Source organism: Ovis aries, chromosome 24 (assembly GCF_016772045.2).
Source record: "Ovis aries strain OAR_USU_Benz2616 breed Rambouillet chromosome 24, ARS-UI_Ramb_v3.0, whole genome shotgun sequence".
NCBI lineage: Eukaryota > Metazoa > Chordata > Mammalia > Artiodactyla > Bovidae > Ovis > Ovis aries.
In genome coordinates, this window is record NC_056077.1 from 38,050,384 (window position 1) to 38,072,356 (window position 21,973).

At 52.8% G+C, this 21,973-nt stretch overlaps 1 long non-coding RNA gene across 1 annotated transcript; it reads left to right on the plus strand.

The window, feature by feature from the left end:
• The first annotated feature begins 13,370 nt into the window (after window positions 1-13,370).
• LOC132658534 (uncharacterized) lies at window positions 13,371-19,151 on the plus strand. The gene is made up of 3 exons (XR_009598331.1): window positions 13,371-13,445; window positions 13,995-18,519; window positions 18,669-19,151. It is a non-coding gene; the product is annotated as an uncharacterized LOC132658534 (long non-coding RNA).
• Window positions 19,152-21,973: the final 2,822 nt, after the last annotated feature.

A 21,973-nucleotide genomic window follows, 5' to 3' on the forward strand; every position in this document is an offset into this window, starting at 1 on the left:
CAGCCTAGGAGCCTGCAGGGTGTAAAGGATGCTGGATCTGAGCTCTGCTCCCACCCCAGGCCCTCCCCCAGGGGACCCACAGCAGGTGGGAATACCCGCTTGGCTGGTCTAGCCTCCTGCTTCCTTCACTTCATGGAAGGGAGAGACTAAATCTCTCAGTAACATGTTTTCATGTTCCTTTCCAGGGACACATTTTTCAGCTTTGGTTAGGAAAAAAAAAAAAAAAAAAGGAAACTTTGAAAATTCCCTTAAAAGTTAAATCATGCACTTTGGTGCCTCCCCCTCTGAATCAAAAACATGTATTTTTGCAACCGACAGAAGCATCAGACATCTTCCCTCCATCATCTGTCTGTCTGGCTAACACGATTTTCAGGACAGGTGCTCGCAGGGCGGAATTTATGTCTCTGTGTGTTTTAACGAGCCTCATGCGCCGGTTTTGATCCGGGAGTTGCCGCGCGGCTCCGCATCTCTCATTAGCCTGGCCGCTCGTCCTCTCCTCACCTGTGGCGCGTCCGCCCCCTCCCTGCCGCTTTGTTTTGTCACCCGTAGATTCCCTCCCCGCCAGCCAGTCCATCTGGGACTGTTCAAGCGCCAAGTCCTCCGTTCACTAAAGTCTGTCCACGCAGACGACCGCTGCGGGAGGGGCGGGAGCCAGCTCTGGACGCTGCCCGCTTCACCTCCCCCGACCCCCGCCTCCAGCGCTCCCCGCTTTCAGGTCCGCACCCAACCCCCCCAGCTGGAGTCCCTGACCCTCTGCCTCCCCGAATGCACGCCGCCCAGCCCTCTCTGTGAAGAGCTGCCCCCTGCGCATGCAGACACCAGCTCCCATGCGTGATTCACGGGGGGCACTTGGCCTGGGAGTGGGCGCCCAGGGAGCAGATCATGAGCCCACAGAAGCGCTTTGGTTCAGGGAACGTTCTTTCCCTGACGCACATCTGTGCTGCCTGGAAGTGCATTAAAGAGAATCGGATGAGCTGCTGCTTCTAAAATAGGTTCTGAATGTGTAAAGTGCCCAGGGAGGGTGGAGAGTGATGCCAGCTGATGAGGTGCTGGGGCTTCTTTCCGGCTTTGTCCTTCAGGCACAAAGCATTGTGTGCCAAGAGTGGCCCTCCTGGGTGACTGCGGGGGCTGGGTGGGTGGGAGCTGGGGAGAGGCAGGCCTGTCTCAGCAAGGGCGGGGCCCCCAAGGCCTGAGAGCCTCAGCGTTCCCATCTCTCACCAACCAATGCTCCTGCGGCTCTGTGGCTGTTTTGGGAACAGGAATGGGGTCTCTTATCCTGGCCTAACTAGGAGAGCCTTCACCCACAGCCTTCACGAGAGACCCAGGCTGGGCAAAGCAGCCAAGAGACCCGACAACCTGGCTGGTCCTAGCTCCACCACCCAGCCGCTGGGGGCCCTGGGCAAATCACCCAACCTGGAATTGGGAAAAGTGTGCCCTCCTGACTGGAAACCACCCCCCAGATGGTATCCCACTGATTTCTGATCTGCTTTTCTCTGTGCAAACCACATACTACAGGGTATTCAGAGAGACCGCTTGTCCTGGGGACCAGGCCTACAGAGCTGCTAGCTGAGGAGCTTTGAATCAAGAAGGCATGTAAGGCCAGGACTTGGGCCGAAGGCACATGCATTAATCATGTGGTAAGTGGCTTCCAGTGGTAAGTGGCTGAAATCCCAAGCCAAGCTGTCTTGCAAACAGAGGGGGCATACAGGTGAGAGAAGGTTTCAGGCATAGCTGAATCCAGGTATAGAAACCGTGTTGTCAAAGCTCACTGCTGTGGCAGCCCGTGACTACACTTTCCTCTCTGCTGGCTTCATTCTCAGGCAGGCCTGGTCCACACAGTACCTTCATGGCCTTGCCAGCAGGGTGGAAGATGGTCCCTCTTGTCCACGGGCTCAGCTGAAGTCTCAGGGCTAGTCACTGTGACCAGGAAGATGGACTGTATTATAAGCTTGGGGATGAAGGCTGTCATCATTATCCAAGCCACGGGAAACAGGGGTAGGGGGAGGACCCCTAGAGGAAACTTGGGGTCGTCAGAGGTCTAGGGACAGCATCCTGGGAAGGAAAATACACCACCAGGCCCGTCCCGCCTCTATTCTGTGCTGTTTAGACAGATGGGACCAACAGTTCATGGTTTGGGGTTGGTTCTTCCTGGTGGTCAGGTTAGACGAGTTGGAGTTTGAGCCTGAGCTGCCAAGAGTGTAAGTTTGCCCAGTGGGCGAGGAGGGGAGAGGATTGCAAGCCGCAGTGTAAATATGATCATTTGTGTGAAGTATCTAAAGTAAGGGGGGTTGTGGAGGGCTGAGGCACTGATGCTGTTTAACGGGGAAAGTTTAGTTGTGCAAGAAGAAAAGGGCCAGGAGATGGATCGGGTCACGGTTGCACCACAGTGTAGACGTACTTAATACCTCTGAACTGTACCCCTAAAGATGGTCAAGATGGTAGATTCTATGTTATGTGTATTTTACCCAAATTTTTAAAAACTGGGATGAAGGATGAAAGAAGCCAGGGTCTGTCCCCGCCCCCTGCACGCCTCCTTTTCCACCACCTCTCTGGCTCCGGGTGCTCAGTTCCCTCCTCCTGGCCCTGGCCACGACTCCACCTTCCACCGCAAGGCTCCAGATCCAGGCTCCAGTAAAGCCGCTTCCTCCCTCAGCCTCTCCAGCCCCGGGGCTGCTTGCAGCTTCCTGTGTTGTTAATCCCTGAGTTGCCTTATTTTACCTTTTAGCTTCTCTACTCTCTTGTCAACTGAGTAACTAACAAGTTCACTCTTTGTTAAAAAAAAAAAAAAAAATACCCAGGAGGTTTCTCTTTTCCTCACTGGGGTTGTCTGTGACACCCCCTAGAGAATGGCTCACGTGCCTGGGGGGGCCGGGTTGGAGGGGGGCACGGGGCATCCCAGCGGCAACTCCAGCAATCCCGACTGGCTGGGGTGCACTGGGGGCCCGGGAAGTCTGGATGTTTTCTGCCTCTGGGGCAGCCTGCTCGACCAAGAATCAAACTCTAGGCCAGTCTGGAGTCTCAGGTCCCCAGCAAGTGGGAACACAGGAGGCAGACACTCCATGGGTGCAAAGGAGAAATCAAAGAGAATTCACAAGCACCCTTCGGACAGAGGTTCTGTAAGTAGCTGCAGTGTTTCATTATTTAATCCTCCTTGCGGCAGACGCTCTTCAAGGCTAGACTGGGCCCTCCACCCTCGCCCCCACCCTGGCCCTCTTGTGCCCTGGGCTGGCTGTGGGGACTCCATGGGAGATTGTCCATGACCCCTCAAACCCTCCGACTTCTCCTCAGATTGGCCCTGGTTCAAGATCTGCAATCCTGAGCTCCTCTCCCTCCTGTCTCCAGGGTCACCCACACTGTCCTCCAGGGAACAGCCCTTCTGCAAAGCCAGGAGAGCAGGGGGAAAAAAACCTGCCCCACTCGCCAGGTGAGCCATGGCCTGGCTGAATCCTGATGCTTCTTGTTGACAGCCACCAGCCTGCCTCCCGGACACAGACAGCCAGCCAGCAAAGAGGGGACCTGCAGGCCGGACCAATCAGAGAGGCAGAGAGCAAAGGTAAGAACCCCCACCCCACCCTTCCCCTGCAAGGGGAGTGAGGCAAGTGAAGCACTGAGAGGGAGCCATATCCAGGGTCAGGGCAGGGCAGACCCGAGTTCCGCTCTGGCTCTGCCCGTGTGTTGGTGCAGACCAGACCCCGCCCACAGGCCCAGCTGGCGTCAATAGCGGGGTCGGCAGAGGAAGTTAGGCAGAGAGCCAGGAACCCCCTCTGATTTCGGAACTCTTAGAGTCCTGATACCCCTCTCTGGTCTCCAACTGTGCTTTTATTCTTTGAACAAAAGAATTACAAGTTGCCTGGAGACAGAAACCATTTGCCCTTTGAAATACAATACCCTAACCTTGCTTATGCAGCAGCGTTGTTCTCTGCTTGGGGCTCTAGATGGTTTTAGGGTGGGATGGACCTGGGCCCCGTCCAGCCCTCTGCTCCAGCCCAGAGCATCCTGGTCTCTACTTAGAGCCTTTGCTGGGACTGAGAAGGCAGAAGAGAACTGTCATCTTGTCCCTGGGCTTAACCCATTAGTCCTTGCTCAGGTCATCTCTTTAGACCATAAATAAAGGATTCGGCTTCTTCCTGAAGAGCTGAGGACAACAGAAATAGAGAAGGATGTCCAGCAGATCCTTCAGAGTAGAGGGGGCAGTGGCCTTGGAGCTCCTGTGCTTGGGGATAGTCTCAGGAGTTTATAAATGTTCTGTCTTCCCGTTGAGATAACCTCACTCCCAGCCCAGCTCTGCTGTGATAACGCAGACAGTGGGCCTCTTCTGATTCCCTTGATCTGTCTACCGATTGATAGACATTTAGAGGATGTAATGGGTCGGCTGGTGTCCCCACAAAGTTCATCTCCACCAAGCACCTGAGAAGGTGACCTCATTTGGAAGCAGGGTCTTTGCAGATGTCATTACTGGGCTTCCCTGGTGGCTCAGCTGGTAAAGAATCTGCCTGCAAGGTGGGAGACCTGGGTTCAATCCCTGGGTTGGAAAGATCCCCTGGAGAAGGGAAAGGCTACCCAGTCCAGTGTTCTGGCCTGGAGAATTCATGTATAGTCCATGGGGTCACAAAGAGCCAGACACGACTGAGCGACTTTCACTTCGCTTATTAAGGTTAGAGTTGAGATCAGCTGAATCACAGGAGGCGCCGGTCCAGGGAGAGTGTCCTTACAAGAGTGACTGTCCACCCTGCAGACAGGGGGCCTCGCTTCCAGGCCAGGAGCACATCAACGTTGGACCACACAGAACTTCGTCCACCTGTTCCCTTCTGGGCCCGTGAGGACCAGGATATCCCTAAGCCCATCCTCCTGCTCTTGGTAGACTGTGCCCCGAGCGCACCCCAAAGTGGCAGCCAACAGTGTACCCCGGCCTAGCAGTCAGCAAACTGACACATCCCAGAAGACCTCAGGATAGGGCAAGGTTGTCAGCCGCCAGCATCCTTTCCAAGTCTTCTCCAACTGAATACCTCTTAAAGCGAGGCTGAGAATTACTCTGCAGCCCTTCACTTCACGAAGCATTTAGACTTCCTTGTTTTAATGAATTTATGTGAAAATCTGGTCCTCCAAATCTGTGCACCCGCCTAAAAATAGTAATTCCGATCTCAGTGTGTTTTTCAGTGTCGCCCCTTTGACACTAGCGATATTCTAAGCTTCACGAATCCCTTTAGTAACATGACATTCAACAGTTAGGTGGGATGTGTGGAACCCACCGCCTCGCCTGACACAAAATCCGCTCTTGAGAGATTTTTCTTGTTAAGAGAGGTGCAGTAAGGTGTGGTGGTCTCTTGTCTCTGCAGTTAGCACAGCACATTTCTGACTCTAACCGCCTGGAGCTAGCAGAGACTTCACAGGTTCAAGGGCAGGGTTCCCAGCAAGACTGCCCCCACTTCAGACACCAGCCACACCCACAATTCTGCCCACAAATCTGGAAGGTTTTCCCAACCCCCATCAGTCTCAACAGTTTGCTGGTAAGGGCTGTCCTTCTGGTTTTTGTTGTTGGTTAGTTGCTAAGTGACCCCATGAACAGTAGCCCTCTAGGCTCCTCTGTCCATGGGATTTCCCAGGCAAGAGTACTGGAGTGGGCTGCCATTTCCTTCTCCAGAGGATCTTCCCAACCCAGGGATCAAACCCATGTCTCCTGCATTGGCAGGCAGATTCTTTTACCGCCAGGGACTCCCATCCTTCTGGTTACAGTTTTATTATAAAGGATGCAGGTCAAGACCAGCCAAATGAAGAGGCCCCGGGGCGAGGTTCTGGGAGGGTCTTCTGCACCCTCTCACCATAAAATCTGAATGTGTCAGCCTCCTGCATACCCATGGATTCAATTAGGAAGCTCCACCAAGGTCAGGGGCCAGAGCTTTTATCGGAGTTTCATTGTAAGTATGACTAGTTGAGTCCCTGGCCATGTGATTGAACTCACTCTCCAACCCTCCTCCCCCACCCATCCCCAAAGTGCGGGCTGTGCCTGGCTCCATTCTTGCTACTGAAACAAAATACAGACTATATATATATAAACTGTAAGTCTACATTTTGTTATAGACTGGGTGGCTGTAACAACAGTCTATAACACCATACACTGGGTGGCTCAGAAACAACAAACATTTACTTCTCACAGTTCTGGAGACTAAAAAGTGTGGGATCATGTCACCAGGCGATTCAGTGTCTGCTGAAAGCTCACTTCCTGGTTCACAGATGGCCATCTTTCCACGGTGTCCTCATGTGGCCAGGGAGCCTAGGACACTCCCTGGGGCCTCTTTTATAAGGGTGCAGTTCCATTCGTGAGACCTCTACCCTCCTGACCTGATCACCTCCCAAAGGGCCCATCTCCTAATACCATCAGGTTAGGGGTTAGAAGTTCAACATGTGAATTTGAGGGAAACACAAACATTCAGATCGAAACATGTTGACATCACCTGGCTCAAGGACCCAGCCTGCTAGTCATAGGGTTGGTCTCTGTGGCGTGGCCACCCCCATCGTAAACCTAGGTGTGACCCTAGGAGCCCCTGAGAAATAACAGGCACTCCTATCATTCAGGAAGTTCCCAAGGTTTCCAAGCTCCCTGCCAGGAACCAATCATATCCTTTATTACACAGAGCTCAGATCTTGAGTGATTATTTTAATAGGAGGTACAATTGAACACAATACCTGAATTCTCAAATTCTGATGGCCACTCTCCAAATGCATCCAAATGAAGGACTTCCCTGGCCGTCGGGTGGTTAAGGCTCTGCCTTCCAGTGCAGGGGCTACATTTCTATGGTTGGTTGGGGAGCTAATCCCGCATGCCTCTCAGCCAGAACAGCAAAACATAACACAAAAGCAATGTAACAAATTTGATAAAGACTTTAAAAAATGGTCCACGGCAAAAAAAAAAAAAAAAAAACTTTTTTAAAACTTAAAAAAAAGTATCTAAATTAATCCCATCATCCTACCTCGAAGCACATTCCAAGAAACAAACTATCAAAAGATATTCTGACCTTTGCTTGTGACCCTCAAAGAATGTCACACATGAATGCATCTTCATTTACCCTTTCCTGTGTTTCGACTTCAATCCCTCATCCCCAAGAGCTGTCCTGGCTCCTCTGAAAGTGTGGAAAGTGTTAGTTGCTCAGTCGTGTCTGTCTCTTTGCAACCGGGTTCCTTTGTCCATGGGATTCTCCAGGCAAGAATACTGGAGTGGGCTGCCATTTCCTCCTCCAGGGGATCTTCCTGACCCTGGGATCGAACCTGGGTCTCCTGCATCGGAGGCGGATTTTTTTTTTTTTTTTTTTTACCATCCAAGCCACCAGGGAAACTCCTCTGTCCACGCCTTACTCCAAGAATTCCACCCTAGCCTAGGCCCCAGTAGCTCTGTGTTTCCTCCCCTCCCCCAGGAAATAAACTGAGCTATCAAAGACCATGCCTCTAATTTCATGAATGAAAGGAAGAAAGCAGTGGTGGTTATCTAATGCGTCCACTTGAGTGGCTGAGGAGATCCCCAGATTAAACACTCCTCCTGGGTGTTCGTCCAGCCGATGGTCCTCCCCAGAGCAGATGGGCCTCATCCAGTCCACTGAGGCCTGAACAGAACAAAAGACGGAGGGAGGAGGGAGCCCCCCCTTTTCAGTATGAATTTCCAAGGTTGAACCAAAAGGGCTGCTGCTGAGCTCTTGACTCCTAAGAACCAGACATCCCCTCCTCCCACACCGCCTCCCCAGGCCCTCTGGATTTCAGGAGCAATTTGTCCAAATTCCTGTTTCTAACCACCTCTGTTTCCTGAATGTCTCAGCAACCCTGTCGCCCACTACTTGGAATGGAGAGGAGAGTACGTGTGTCTGCCAGGCCTGATCATGAACCGTAGTCTTCAGATGGAAGGTGATGCTTCTAGACGTTTCCAGGTCACTCTCAACTGACCTCACCTGCGGACAGGTGCAGTGAAGGGCACCCCGCCCTGCCCAGGGACCTCCTCACTGACATGCCCAATCCTTGGTTTTCCAGCAATGTTTGCCTTGGGAAGAGGTCGACACACAGAGCCCCTGTCTGGGAAGCCGTGGTACGGAGGAAGGATGGTAAGTTCCACTGGGTGATCTTGGATGTGTTCCTGGACTCGCGGGGCCATCTCTCTGCCCACACACTGGGGGCAAGAGGGACTCCTTTGCTCAGGCGCCATGCAAGCTATGTGAGAACCCCAGACATCACCCGCGCAGCAGAGGCGATGCCACTGGGCGCCCTTCCCCACTCTGGCCTTTTAAAATTCCTTTATTTATTACTTATCTTTGGCTGTGCTGGGCCCTTGCTGCTGCTTTCGGGCTCTCCTCTAGCTACGGCGAGCGGGGGCTCCCTTCGGCTGCTGGGGACAGGCTTCTCACTGCAGGAGCTCCGCTGGTTGCAGAGCAGAGGGTCGAGGGCACGCGGGCTGCAATACTGTGGCACACGGGCTCAGCTGCCCCAAGGCATGTGGGATCTTTCCGGACCACGGGTTGATCCTGTGTCCCCTGCATTGGCAGGTGGATTCCTAACTGCTGGACCACCAGGAAAGTCCTCTACCTCTTGCTTTTTCTTCAAGAAGTCTTTCTCAAGGCAGACTCCATGCCCCACCCCCCCCACCAGAGTGTCAGCTTGCAGAGCCACGGACAGCCCTCCAAGCCCAGGGTCCCAGTGGGGTGAGCCCAGCCCTCTGTCAATGGTGACCATGTTCCCACCCACAGCTCAGGCCAAGGCAGCAGAGATAAACCCCTACACCTGTCTTTAGGGGGTGAAGGGAGCATGGTGAAAGGGTCCCCAGTGCCCCTGGTTTCCTGGATCTTACAAGCCATCCTTGTTGCTTAACTGCCAAACGAGGGAGGAGAAACAAAGAATGCTTCTCCTCTTATCCCCAGCTTCTCAGAGCCTTGTGCTGGGCAGTCTGAGTGGAAACAGACCCTGTGGCCCGCCCTGCCAGGATCGATTTGACAGAGCCCCACGGAGTGTGAGAAACCAGTAAGATCCATTCAACTTGAAAGCTAGTCTTGTTCAACTGTGTCCATTTTTTCCCCAAGAAATTTCACACCTTGACACAAATGAGAAGATCTTAAGAAAGAATAATTTAACATTAGTTAGCATTTCCAACCACGATCAGGTTGAGGAAATGTTCCCTCTTCTCTGTGGCCAGTGGCCTCCTGAGATACACGAAAGAAAGCCCACTCCCCCAGGAGGGTGTCCCTCCCACGACAGTAAAGCCCCAGGCTGGCTCATCTCACAACAGCCTCGTACATCTGATGGTGAAGGCAGGTCAACAAGAACGATACCTGAGCTGCAATCTAGCTGGTATCACCTGGGTGGCTCAGAAGGTAAAGAATCTACCTGTGATACAGGAGACCCAGCTTCAATCCCTGGGTTGAGAAGATCCTCTGCAGAAGGGAGTGGCAACCCACTCCAGTATTCTTGGAGAATTCCATGGACAGAGGAGCCTGGCGGGCTACCTTCCATGGGGTCTCAAAGAGTCAGACATGACTGAGCAACTGACACACACTTGGCATACAGTGGATGCCTAATAAATGTTGGATGGGTGGATGGATGGATAAACAAATGAGTTATTCAACAGTCCCATCACAAGCCAACATTCATTAAAACCTTGCCATAACTATCTAGACACGGAAGAGTTGTTTATGGAAAAGCAAGAACTGAATTTGCAAACCCTCCTGTTGGCTTCACAATAATTCATGCTCATCTGCGTCTAATAAAATATGGAAGCAATTTTACAGGAACATTTTGTGGTTTAGCGATTCATTTAACTATTTCCTCTGGGGGCAAGTCGTATATTCTCATCCAGATGTGTGGGGAATTCCGTGAATAAATCTGCAAATATCAAGATGAGGTGCTCACTACCCCCACCTCAAGCAGCCCGAACCTGGCTAATGGGGGCATAAAAGTGGGGACCGACTCAGGTCGTTCTGGCCCCTGCTCCCAGTCATGGTCCCCAGACTCCCCATGTCTGACCCCCTGCTGCGGGGACCTGAACCAGCTAAAGGGACTGAGCGCCTGAGTCACTTTCTTCATGGAACTTTCCTCCACCAAGTCCATGCCCGGCCCTTGGCAGGGCCTTGGAGAGATGAGATCTTCTCCACTCCATGAGTCCCACCTCGAGAACAGCAAGAGGGACACTCAGGAACCACAGCTGTCACCACTGTCCCCACGGACCCCCCCTTCAGCCACGCCCCAGCTCCTTGCAGATTTAAGAGCCGATGAATACGAATGAGCAGCACCTGCCCGGAGCTGCCTGGCGTTCCCTCCTCCTCCTGATTTTCTGGGTCACTGATTTTTAATTAAACTTCTAATTTTGAGATAGTTGTAGATTCTTGCACAGTTAAGAAATGTTACAGAAAGATCCCTAAGTCCCCTATACTCAATGCTTTCTCCCCTGCCCCCCGTCCCCCATGGTAATATCTTGCAAAACGGCAGTACAGTATTGAGTCACCTTTTTTTTTTCAAGTGTTATCTTTCTTTTTTCCCCCCAAATTGCCATTCTGATACTCGTATTTTGATGTTTTATCTGTTTACTCGTCTTTGGCTGTGCCGGGCTGCGGCGTGGGGGCTTTTCTCGAGTTGCGGCGAATGGGGCTGCTCCCCAGTTGCAGGGCTCGGGCCGCTCGTGGCAGTGGCTTCCCTCACTGCGGAGCACGGGCTCCAGGGCATGGAGCCCTGGGGCTGCGGTAGCTGTGGCTCACGCGCTCTAGAGCGCAGGCTCAGTGGTTGCGGTGCTTGGGCTTTGCTGTCCTGGGGCATGTCTGTTTCCTAATGTGCGGTAAGAAGTGTGAAAGTGAAAGTCACTCAGTCGTGTCCGACTCTTTGCGACCCCACGGACTATACAGTCCATGGAATTCTCCAGGCATAAGAAGTATATTTTCACCAAATGGAGACTCTTGGCCCCCCTTTCCCACTCCCAAACCTGCTGGACCTCACCACCCAATGTCTCCCCTTTTGATAAAGGGCACAGTGTACACAGCCCCAAACTCAAGGTTTCTCTCCCTCTTCCTAAAAATTTTCCACTTTTCCTTTTTTGGCCAGGGAAGTCCTGAACTCACCCACTTTACACTCTCCACCCGAGTGACCCTGCCATCAGCCACCATCAGTACTCTTCAGCAGAACCAGCTACAGAATTTTCAGGGCCCAGTGAAAAATGAACATACAGAGCCCCGCGTTCAAAACCAATTAAGAATTTCAATAGGGCGGCAGCACAGCATCACACCCAGCTCAGGGCGCTGAGCCCACACCCAGAGGGCACCCCCTGCTCTTCAGCCAGAGACCACCAGGAGCGCCGCTGTGGACGAACCAGGTTGGCCTGGTTCCTGATTCGACGCGGCAAGGCTGAACACAGCCTGGGAACATGGGGCATCTCAGTCAGGGCCCATCACGCCACAGGACTTGGGCTTCTGGTGTGTCATCTGGGGGAGGGTCCGGGGAAGCAAGGCTTCACCCTGGATTGGGTGCTGTCAGGAGTCAGGGTGATGCTCTGATTGGGCATCTCAATAATTCTTATCTAGACTGTGAGACGGATGGGGAGAAGCTGGACTTGTGATTGGGTAAAACAGAGAGAGAGTCACATTAGCTGGGATGGGGGGTGTTTGACTGATTTTGCAGTTTGGATGGTGTCCATGTTTTGTCTGCTTTGGACGTGATTTTGGAAGGGTCTGGCTGCCGTCTTGACCCATCATAGTCACAGAGGGGCCTCATCTGAGGTTGGTGATCCATGAAATTGTTTATGTCCAATAGGAAAATGCTTTTTCTCCTGCTCACCCATCACCCCTGGTCATGCTGCCTGCAAGAGCCACCCCCCCGCCCCGATCACTTGTCTCCCCATCTTTGTGCTCTTTTCCACACAGCAGCCAGCACGACCCTGTTAAATCAGAAGTCAGGTCGTATAGATCCCCTCCGCATAAACGTCCAGTGGCCTCTGAGTGCATTGAATTGTGTCCAAGTCCTTCCCAGGTGGCTCAGTGGTAAAGAATCTGCCTGATAAAAGCAGAAGACGCAGGTTCAAACCCTGGGTTGGAAAATCCCCTGGAGGAGGAGATGGCTACCCACTCCAGTATTCTTGCCAGGATAATTCCGTGGACAGAGGAGCCCTGTGGGTTGCAGTCCACAGGGTTGCAAAGAGTTGGACATGCCTGAGCACACACACACACCCCCAACCCTGGGCATCTGTGAACGTTAACTTAGTTGGAAATAGGGTCTTGCAGATGTACTTAAGTTAAAGACCTCAAGACCCTATCACATTGGATTTAGATTGTAACTCCAATGATTAGTGCCCTTATACAAAGAAGACACAGAGACCCCCACACACAGACCAGGTGAAGATGGGGACTGGAAGGAGGCACCCACAGCCAAGGAACACTTGGGCCCATCTTCAGAAGCTAGAAAGGCAGAGGAAGACCCCCCACTGGATTCTGCAGAGACTGTGGCCAATATCCTGATTTGGGACTTCTGGCCTCCACAACTATGAGAGAACACGTTCCTGTCTTAAATCACCAAGTTTGTGGTACTTTGTGGCTACAGCCCGAAGAAATGAATTGTTGTTGTTTAGTCTAAATCGTGTCCAACTCTTTTGCGACCCCGTAGACTGTAGCCCGCCAGGCTCCTCTGTCCGTGGGATTTCCCAGGCAAGAATACTGGAGTGGGTTGCCATTTCCTTCTCCAGGGGATCTTCCCGACCCAGAGGATCGAACTCAAGTCACCTGCATTGGCAGGGAGATTCTTTCCGGCTGAACCACCAGCGAAGCCAAGGAAGTGAGTCCAGTCTCCTATTGCAATTAGAAAAAACCCCGATCCCTTCCCAAGACCAACAGCCCCCGCGGAACCTGCTTCTCTCAACCTCTTTCACACATAACTTCCCCCAGTGCCCGCTGGGCCTCAGCCACATCCGCCTGACTTCCCCATCGCACCGGCTCTTGGAATGTGCTGTGCCCACTGCCTGGAATCCAACGCTCTGATCTTTGTGCTGCTGGTCATGCTCATCATTTTGGTCTCCATGCAGATGCCCCCTCCTCTGGAAGGCCTCCCTTGACCTTCTTGGTTAAAATAATGCTCCACGACCTGCTACTCACCCTCTGTCCTCTTGCTGATTTAATCTCCTCCTGCCGCTGCAGTTCTGTCCCTTATCGGCTCACCTGTCTATCGTTGGTCCCCATCCCCGACGTGAAGGCTGCATGGGGTCAGGGACATCCCTGGTCTCCCAGCTTCTTTACTGAACAAACACACATACCGTGTTTACTGTATGCCAGGCAGTCAGCCAAATGCTTTACAAACATTACCTCATTTAACCATTACCAGATGAGGAAACGGAGGCACAAAGAGTTTAACTAACTTGCCAGCTTGTCAGTGGTGGAGGCGCCCAGAGTCGGTGAGCCTAAACCCTCTGCTCGACCCCGAAGGCTTCAGACAGCATCTGCCGGGTGAGTGGGTGTCCCGTGAAGTGAGCGCCAGTGGCATCCCAGATGGGAGGGGGGATCCATGTCAGGACCTCATCCACCGCTCCCACCAGGGGTCAGGGGTGAGTGTGGGAGAGAAGCACAGCTATGAGGAGGGTTCTGGAGCAGCTCTGAGCCCCCAGCACCCTGGATGCGGGCTGCCCCTAGGGTGTCAGACTCCCTCTGTCCCCACAGCCCCCTCACCCTGATCTCTGCTAAGTGCCCTCTGCCCACCTCTCTGCCCATCTGGGCCCTGAGCTCCTGGGGGAGGAGGGTGTGGTGGTCACCAGCAGGTCCTGCCTCGGGCTGCTCTGACTCCCGCTGCCGGTGACCCAGCCCAGTGCTCCCTGGAGCTGCCCCAACCCCCAGGCCCCTGTGGGTCATCCAGACCCGGAGCTGCAGCCCACCTTTCTTCAGCCACAGCGCCTGGGGTTGCCAGTCTGGGGGCGGGGGTGTCGGCTTCTCTGTGCTCAGGCACTTTCTGGCATGTTTTATGTGATGTTATCACTTCGGTGCATCGGTCAACACTCCTAGGAAGCAGAAAGGAAGTGGGCAAATGGAGAAACACATTTCGTCAAAAAGGAAAGGGAGCGGTCCAGGGAAGCATTGTCAGAAAGGAGGACGCGAGACCCGCCGGGAAGAAGGTGGAGGTGGGCACGGCTGGACGTGGGTGAGACAGGAAGCCCCGCGTGCACCCCAAGCAAGCCGGGGTCCTGGCGAGAAGAGAAACTGCCCCCCCGACCCCGGCCGCTGCCTGCAGGCCCTCAGCAACCCTTCCGGCTGGAGGCCTCGAGGTCAGCCCGTTTATGATTCAGTGGTGAGTTTTTATTTTCAGGTAAAAAAAAAAAAAAAGAAGAAGAACTATCTGGTTCTTTCAGCAACTCATTTTTCTCAGCATTTCTCTTGGGCCCTCGAAGGCTGTAAACAGAGTTTATGGCTGCCGTGGTTTCCTTTAAGGTCTTAGGAGCTTCTGTTTCCTGCTAGTGTGAGGTGGAGTGGAAAGCAAGCTCTCGGCCAAGCTGTCTCTGTCTCCAGGGGCACCAGATGAGGCAATTCCACTGTAACCAGAGGCCTTTTCAGATAAAGGACTCTACCCGCCTGGTCTAGGAAAACCGCTACAGAAATCCCAACCTGCTTCTACTAGACTGAAAGAAGTATTCTCCACATCTCCTAAGCAGCATCCTCCACAATCAGGATCCAGGCAAGAGAGATCTGATTCCGGAAACTTCCCTGGATTTAAGCCACAGTTCTCCTCTACCTCTCTTAAAATTATATCCTTTGAATATGTTGCACTTCATGATTTATATAACAGGGGTTTTTTTGTTTGTTTTTTAAAGATTTTTTTTTCTTTGATGTGGACCGTTTTCAAAGTCTTCATTGAATTTGTTACAATCTTGTTGACAATCTAGACAGAATATTAAAAAGCAGACATCACTTGGCTGACAAACGTCTGTCTAGTCAAAGCTATGGTTTTTGCAGTAGTCATGTACAGATGTGAGAGCTGGACCATAAAAAAGGCTGAGCCCCAAAGGATTGATGCTTTCTAATTGTAGTGCTGGAGAATTCTTGGACTGCAGGGAGATCAAACCAGTCAATCCGAAAGGAAATCAACCCTGAATACTCATTGGAAGGATTGACGCTGAAGCTGAAGCTCCAGTACTTTGATCACCTGATGCAAAGAGCCGACACACTGGAAAAGGTCCTGATGCTGGGAGAGATTGAGGACGGGAGAAGAGGGTGACAGAGGATGAAATGGTGAGATACTCAATGGACATGAATTTGAGCAAACTCTGGAAGTTAGGGAAGGACAGAGGAGCCTGGCATGCTGTAGCCCATGGGGTCGCCAAGAGTCAGACCTGACTTAGCAACTGAACAACAGCAATCTTGTTTCTGTTTTATGTTCTGGTTTTATGATGCCTCTGGCCTTGAGGCATCTTAGCTCCCTGACCAGGGATTGAACCTGTACCACCTGTCTTGGAAGGCAAAGTCCTTATTAAGCAGTTTTGCAAACATATTCTCACCTGGCTTTTGCGTGTCTTCTGGGGCGAAAGCTCACTCAGGAAGCTCTCCTGACTTGACCCCAGCCCCCATCTGTGAGCCAGGGAGGAGGGGTCAGAGTCCAGGGCCAGTTTGGAGCCCTTTCGCTAGTGGGAAGGTCACTGTCATCTAAGGGCTCACACGTCCCCAGGACTTGCCTCTCTCCTTTGCCCTGTGATGCCGATGAACCTAGGGAGCGTTGAGACTCAGCGATGGGGCCCGGCCAACACTCCTCCTTGGCCCTGTCCTCCTCCTCCCACTCGGATGTAACAGGCAGAGCACAGGGCCGGCCACTCCCTCTTCTCTCATGAGGCAGCCAGGCACTCAGTCGGGCCAGCTGGCTCTCAGGCTCAGGGATCGACGTGGTCTGTCTTGCTTCCTGGCTGTCTCTGGTTGCATCTTCTGGGGCTGGGGGATGTGGACAATTGGTCTTTTGTCCCAAATACTTGCAAAGCAGCCCACCACTTGGGTCATTAGGCCCAGAGGGGATGGCCAGGTCCTGCCATAGCACCTGTGAGGCCTGGACCCCAGGGTGGAGGTGAGTTTGACCCCAGCCTCAGAAGCAGTTTCTTCCATGGGGTCTGTGTAGGCAGCATTTGGCCTCATATGGGAAGAAGAACCCCAAAATGTGGGTGCCCCACCTTGGCCTGGCCTGATTTTCCACCATGAGCCAACACAAGGCTGGCTATTCATGGTCAACCCATTAGAAAGGATTTAAAATAATAATAATATTACCATTGGTGGCTACAAATTATTACTAAATAAACTGCTATGTAAATAAACCCTGGGAAACATCTTAAATTTCAGCTTAAGAAAAACCAAACATTTCTGCTTTCTGATTCTATTAGAATCCCAGCAAAGCATGCTGTGTGCTTTCCAATGCAAAGCTGTGCTAGACCGTAGGTTGAGAGGAACAGTTCCTAGAAGGTTCCAGAAGGACCCACTTGGTCCATACCCAGAAGCCTTCCTATGCAGCCGCTCGAGGTACCCAGGCTCGGCACCCAGAGGTCCCTCATCATCTGTGTCTGCTCCTTTTAAAAGAGCATCTTGTCTTTCTTAGCAGGTAGGAAGGAGATTTTCGTGGTGGTTAATTATATGTATCAACTTCACTGGATCACAGGGTATGTGTATATACATATAGGTTCTGTTTCTCTGGAGAACCTTAATTAATACAGTTTCCTTTTTGTCCCTAAAAACATCTCTTTTTTAAGAGGTTATTTTTCTCTCCTTCCCCCTCAGCTCGTCATCCCTATTCTGTAAATACTACAGGATGAGAAGCAACTAATTCACCTGCAAGAAACAGATCAGACTTCTGCCTTCTTTTTTAAAAAAACTTATTGAAGTATAGTTGATTTACAAGGTTGTATTAATTTCTGCTGTACAACAAAGTGACTCAGTTATACATATATATATATAATCTTTTTCATATTCTTTTCCACTGTGGTTTTTCACAAGATATTGAGACTGCGCTCTACAGCAGGACCTTGTTTTTTTTTTAATCCATTCTATATATAACAGTTTGCATTTGCTCACCCCAAACTCCCACTCCGTCCCTCCCCTGCCGCCTTGGCAACTTGCCTTCTTTTTCAACTGCAAGTTTCTGTAGAGGGAACCTTTTGAGCTTTGTACAAAAGTGAGAGAGATTTTCCAAATTCCTGATTCACTCTGTGAAACGGTGGGATGTGTGCCCCACCCACGGCCATGAACATGGAAGTTCTTACCTGCAAACTGGCGTCTGTGTAAACGACATTCTCACGAGAACTTCTAATCCGGGGGTCCTTCTGCATAAAAGGAGAGCAACCCTCCCGCATCCTCACAAGGGCCAAGGGGACAGGTCTGCCTTCGGTGAGGGCCCCTCCACCGTGACACGCCCCCAGCTCCTCCGCTGACCCTGGCTCCGCCTCTGGGGCCCCGTCCCCTCCTGCCGCCTTTGGCAGGTCATGGGCAGTGGGGTGGCCCCACCAGGCCCTCGAGAGCCCCCTGACCGTGTGTGTCTCTTTCCAACTCCTCGCCCCAGTAGCTCTGGAATCAGTCACTTTGCAGACAGGAGGGATCAGGACTCCCCCAGGCCTCCCAGTCCCAGCTCACTGTTGTCGTCGGGACTCCTGGCCTTAAGAGACCAGCCCCTCAGGCCCCCTCGTGTCCCAGGCAGGAGGACCGATACCGTCCCCCAAGGTGTCCCTAACGTGCACAGCACACACAGTGTGTGCAGGTCCTCAAGGCTAGGCCGGCCAGACCCCAGGAGCTTGAGGGCCAGACAGGGTCCTAGGTGTCACCGGGAACAGGAACGCGCCAGCGGGTGGTGCATACTGGAGCCTTCTTGTTTTCCAATGGTTGGGACCTCAGTTAGGGTCCCAGCAAGGAGTGGCCTCTCAGCTTTTACCAACAGACACGTGTTTCTGAGGGGCTATGCAGCCCAGGAGAGTATGGATCTATGGGCTGCACCCGGGTCCGGACTGCATAGGGGAGACTGGAGCCAGAGGCACAGGTGAGGTCACCTTGCTGGGTTAGGTGTAGGGGGTTCAGCCGAGAGGGCCGAGGGTACCCCACTCTCCAGCCCACCGCCCACATTGGCACTTGTCTCCCTGCATCTGTCATCCCCAAGTCCCGCTTCCACATATACCCACTCTGACGGGTGCCACACGCACACCTGAATTCACACGTGTTCTGAAACGCCTGCGTTGTTTTGGGTGCAGGTGTTTTAATGGACACAAATACAAGCCCTGTGGGCCCCACGGTGTTCCTGTTTCCAGGCAGCTCCTGGCTTTAACAACGCTGCTGTGCTAGATGGACCTAGCCTGTTACCCCCATGCCCCCAACACCGGCTGGTGGGCAATATTCTGTGGGGTTTCTGGTCGCCTGCCCTGCCCCCCTCCCCAAGGGAGGACACAGGGGCCTCCACCTCCCCAGGTGCAGTGATGGTGGAGAGCATCCGCAGGCGTGCCCTCTACACACCTGTGAGGACCGTCCCAGGGCAGCGAGCATCACCAGAGTGCCAGGAGCTCTGGCTGCATTATCTCAGGTATGCCCTCCGTGGACACAGGGGTGTCCGTTGCCTCATCTGGGGCAGGGAATATCTGGGCCAGGAGGGGGCAGGGGTGGGCGGATGAGGACATGCCTGGCTGGGAGAGCTTTGAGATGCTGTTCTGCGTCAGAGTTCATTCATTCCAGGAAGACAACCCGAGGGGGACACGCGCGGACCGAAGACCACGGCCACCCGAAAGACTGTGCGCTGAGGCGAGGCCCCCTCACGCCCGACCTTAGCCAGGCGGCAAGTCGAAAACTTCAGTGCCATTTGGGTCCCCAGCTCTCGGGCCAGTTCTCCACCCTCTAGAGATAACTTCCTGCTAATTAGAAAACAGGGATCCAGTAAGAGTGACAAGCTTGAGCAGCGAGAAGGGGTGGGCCCCGGAGCTGGGGGCAGCTGGCTTCCGGGAGGAGAAGGCGCGATCAGCGGGCAGACGGGGGGAGGACGGTCGCAGAGCTCCGCGCTGGCTCCCGGTTTCCTGGTGAAGGCGGAGACGTGGGTGTCGCTCAGCCGCAGCGGGGACGCAGGTGGGACGGCGGGCAGCCCACCCGCGAGAGAGCAGGAGGGGTGAAGTCAGGCAGAGGGTAGGCGAGCACGCCTGCCGGTGTGTGCCAGCCACGCTGGGGTCTGCCCAGGGGCGGGGCCAAGGGCAGGAGCGAGGGGAGGGAGGGGCGGCGAGTAAGGCAGGGAGCCCTTCCCTGAGACCAGGCGAGCTCTGCATGAGGCTGGGGCGGGGGGCGGCGCTAGAGCCAGGTGAGGTGGGGGTGCTTGGGTCTCTTTTCCAGATGAAGTCCGGGGTCCCGGATGTGAGCACAGGAAGGGGGCGCTGGGTGGGAGTGTTGGAAAGGTCACTGGAGGTGAGGCAAGCAAGGCCGCGAGAGACCAGGGGGTCAAGATGGTCCGTCCACGTGGGTCATGGACACTAAGACAGGAGGAGGAGGAGACTGAGCCGGCAGCCTGCGTCCTCAGTGAAGGAGCTGACCAGCAGGTGGACAGAAGGCCGCACGGCTGTTTTGAATGAGAAGGACGAGAAATGCCTTGGAGGCAGAAAGGATCCTGAGCCCTTCGGGATTCTGCACTGCCAGAGTGTGAGGGGAGGAGAAATAGCACCCAGGGGCGGGCCCAGGGGAGACGGCGAGCCAGGAGAACGGGGGACGTCCCCGGAAGAGGTGACACTCGAGGGGGCTTTGCTGGCCACGGATCCCACGGTGCCATCGGTCAAGTTGGAGGACAAGGGGAGCGGGGAGGTGTGTTGAGTCAGCGAGCGTGCAGATCCGGAAGGAGCGTCCAAGGCCCGCAGGCTCAGTCCCCTGGGAGCGATGGTTTAACAGGGGAAGCAAGGCATGGTGGGAGCAGCCCTGTAATCCCCTCGGGGGACACAGAGACGCTCTCCCAGCGGTGTTCCAATAGTGCGAGCGCTTCCGAAACTGCTGGGATGACAGCTCCCCCTGGTGGTGGAAGCAAGTAGACGCTCTGCAGAGAGGGCCCCGGTCCTGTGCCCAGAGAAGAGGGCGCAGCCGCGGGGCCCCCATGCCCGCAGCTGAAAGGCGGGGCAGTTCCGACAGCAGTGACGCCCAGGTGCACCACCTACGCCTTTCACATTCTCATTACCTGTTGGAAGATTCCAGCCCAGTAAATTCATTGTCAGGCATAAAAAAGCCAACAATCTCCCCTTGTGTCACCGCTTCCCCAGAATGTCCACGTGATCCACTTAAAAACTGCTACCTTGTAGGAAAAACTGATTCACTTTGCTGAACGCCTGAAACTAACAACGCTGTGAATCAGCTATACTCAAAAAAATTTTAAACTGCTACCTTGGACAAAGAAACGTGCGTTGCTCCAATGGGAGAAGCTTTAGCTTAGGAAGGATACTGATTTAATCAATTTGAGCATAAAATACCAGCATCGGGATTTTCCCTCCCACATTTTATGATAAAAATTGTCAAACTTAATGAATAATTGAAAGAACTTTGCAGTGAATACCCATATAGCCACAATCTGGATTCTCCAACTCACATTTTATTATACTCTCTTTGTCCACATACCTGTTCAGCCAGCCATTTCTCTGTCCAGTCAGCAGACCATCTTATATTCTGATATATTTCAAAATGAATTGGGACATCACTGCATTTTACCCCTCAACACTTCAGCATATAAACTATTAACTGGAGTCCAATATTTGTTTCAGCCCTTTTGTTTTTCTTTTGGGGTAAAACATTCAGACAATAAAACGTGCAAATCTTCAGCATACCACTTAATACATTTTTGACAAATACATACACCTTTGACCCATATTCCCATTGAGACAGAATGTCACCATCAACCCAGAAAGTTCCCTCCTGTCCCTCCCCAGCCAATCGCCCCTCCCACCTCCCCCAGACAACCACTCTTTTGATTGTTCCCATTACAGATTTGTTTTTTGCCTGTTCCTGACCTTAACAGAAACAGAATGATAAAGTACAGTCACCCCCTTGGTATCAGAGGGGGATTCTAGGACCCTGGAGGATTCTAAAATCCAAGGGTGTTCAAATCCCTTTTATGAAATGGTGTACTATTTGCATAAAACCTAGGCCCACCCTCCTGCAAACTTTAAATCATCTTTAAATTACTTATAATACTGTGTTGTTGTTTAGTCGCTAAGTCGTGTCTGACTCTTTGCAACCCCATGGACTGTAGCCCGCCAGGCTCCTCTGTCCATGGGGATCCTCCAGGCAAGAATACTGGAGTGGGTTGCACTTTCCTCCTCCAGGGGATCTTCCTGACCCAGGGATCAAAACCTGTGTTGCAGGTAGATTCTTTACCACTGAGCCACCAGGGAAGCCCCTTGTAATACCTAATACAGTGTAAATGTTATGTAAATAGTTGTAAATATTATGTAAATAGTTGTAAATACTATGTAAATCCGAGGTCGATTGGATACAGATGTGGAACCTGTTGATACGGAGGGCTGACTGTATAGCAGCCTCTGGTGTATGGCAACACACTTGAGAAGCTGCTTAGATGTTTCTAATGTACCTCTGGGGTGGGAACCTTTGCTCAGGACCAGGCATTTCCTCATGTTATGGAAGAGGAAACGGAGTCTGTGAGCATTTTGACATTGGGGCACAGCTAGCTGGGGCTTCCCAGGTAGCGCTCGTGGTAAAGAACCCACCTGCTAATGCAGGAGATAGATGTGGGTTCAATCCCGGGGTCAGGAAGATCCCCTAGGGAAGGAAATGGCAACCCACTCCAGTATTCTTGCCTGGAGAATCCCATGGGCAGAGGAGCCTGGCGGGCTACAATCCATGGGGTTGCATAGAGTCGGACACGATTGAAATGATTAAGCACGCACACAAACACAGCTAGTTGGTTTCAAAACTGGTTCTCCTTGCTGATGGTCTTCTGATGACTGAACAATGGGGCTTCTAGAACAGTGGTCTTCAAACGTCAGCATCCACTGGGATCCCCT